Raw genomic sequence first — 236 nt, 5'->3', positions numbered from 1 at the left:
AGTTGAAACTATTATAAAAAAAAAAAAAGTTTCATGTTGTCATAGAAACCTAAGCTTTTTTCACAACTCTTAAATACCTAACCCAGAGTCTACATTATACATATTTACTCTTACCTCCACTGGGTTTTAAAGGTAAAGGCATATTCAAAACAAAAGATTTCAGGTAGCTAATAAATGTTATACAAAATATAAGAAGCAGACTGAATCTACATAAAATAGTAAACAATAAGTATGTG

Source organism: Lutjanus erythropterus, chromosome 15 (genome assembly GCF_056507025.1).
Source record: "Lutjanus erythropterus isolate fLutEry1 chromosome 15, fLutEry1.hap2, whole genome shotgun sequence".
NCBI lineage: Eukaryota > Metazoa > Chordata > Actinopteri > Lutjaniformes > Lutjanidae > Lutjanus > Lutjanus erythropterus.
The sequence above is the reverse complement of the archived record's forward strand: the minus strand, read 5'-3'. Positions refer to the sequence as shown.